At 39.0% G+C, this 1,650-nt stretch overlaps 1 protein-coding gene across 10 annotated transcripts in view; it reads left to right on the top strand.

Moving 5' to 3' along the window:
* LOC113205733 (multiple PDZ domain protein-like) overlaps nt 1–1,650 on the top strand; it is a 98,911-nt gene that overhangs the window by 8,241 nt on the left and 89,020 nt on the right. The gene's annotated exons all lie outside the window — the stretch shown is intronic.

Genomic DNA, 1,650 nt, shown 5'->3' with positions numbered 1-1,650 from the left:
ATAACAGAAGACGTAACAAATATTGAACAAAACTATAGTGAATGGGGGTCTGCCTAGTAGGTAGGCAACCGATTCTGCTCCTTGAACGTGAGAGAGGCCTTAAACCGCGGCCTGGTCTGGTTGGGTCGCTGTATTCAGCTAGACTAGAGTTCAAATCCCTTGCACTCCCCCCCCCCTCTCTCTACAACAGGTACTTTTAGTGAGTAGTGAACTTGAGTAATTACTATGCAATAGAATAGATTTGGAAGTCCACTAGAAAAGCTTGATACTGGGAAGTCTGGTTTCTATTCATCAAAATACATGGTTGATTTGTTTTGGTAAACACACAACTGTTACGTTGACTGGATATAGAGGGGGGTGGGGGTGGGGGCTTAAATTTATGCATTCCTGAAGTTCATACAGAATATGTCTGCTACTGTCCCTTCCTCCCCACTGCCCTCCCCCTACTCAATTTACCCTTTTCTGTAATGCCACATGATGCTCCCATTTCATTCAATTCATTTTATTTGTGAAAGGTGAAATTCTATTATGGTTGCCTCTGGTTGAAGTGAAATTAAATACCCTAATGTTTAATTTAATTTCAAAATACATTTAAACTTCTCACCTACGACAAGTATAACTTGTCGCTCTTTCATTCATTTTTATCAGATCTCTCCGAAGCATTTGAAGGATCACAAGTCGCTGAAGTATATTTAATTGAAAGTTCTATTATGTATCGTATCATAGAGTTTAATTTAAATGCTCCCATCATTTTATTGGATATCATTAAACATAATGGGACTCCAGACAAAGCTAGTCAATTTAAGAAAATAATATACCTTGTTCTGATTTCGATGGGCCTATCCTACCTGAGTTAACGATGTTGGCTATAATATTGTTCGGTCCCTTGCAGGTCCATGGCTATTGTGAAAATAAGTTGTGGGTCGAATAATCGTTTTGACATGTCCTAATAAAACATTAGAGGACTTCCAATCATTCTACAAGTACACACCATTACACTTTGTTAAAATACAAAAATTGAAAATTTGGATTTTTTTAGAGGTTAAAAAATTAAAAGTGTAATACAAGATTTGGTTTCTTTTTTCAAAATGAAAAAGGAAGTGTCTTATGCTCAAAGCCGATCAGAGTCGAAATGGCTGAGTTATTAGCTTCCAAAGGGTAAAAAGTGTTCAAAATCGACCAAATTTCCAAATTGGTGGGTAATATCTCTGCCATTTCGATTCCGATCGTCTTAGAGCATAAAACATTTTCGTTTTCTTTTGTCAAGATGACCCCGAAACAATAGTTACCTTTGCACATTTGTCCCAAACCCCGAACCCCCTCCTCCCCTCCAACTTACGTACGTAATTACGTAAACCATTCAAAATATCACTTTCGTTCCTTTTCACCGGACACCGGCGAAACTTTCTAAGTCGAGTTCCGCAACTCTAAAACTGAAAATTTCACACTCGGTTTGTCCATCTGACATTATGATCACGTGTGAGAAAATCAGAAAGTCTCGAAGTGGGCGCAAGGAGAAATTTGAGTGTTCGCGCTCTTTTCCACTCAGGGTAGCCACCACCGAAACAACAACACCTGAAGCTCCCTCCGGGAAAGAAAAGACCAAATATTTCAAATTAGTCCGTTGCGAACGAAAAGGGGAGACTGGGT

Source organism: Frankliniella occidentalis, unplaced genomic scaffold (genome assembly GCF_000697945.3).
Source record: "Frankliniella occidentalis isolate FOCC.00 unplaced genomic scaffold, Focc_3.1 Scaffold53, whole genome shotgun sequence".
Lineage (NCBI taxonomy): Eukaryota > Metazoa > Arthropoda > Insecta > Thysanoptera > Thripidae > Frankliniella > Frankliniella occidentalis.
The sequence above is the reverse complement of the archived record's forward strand: the minus strand, read 5'-3'. Positions and strand labels throughout refer to the sequence as shown.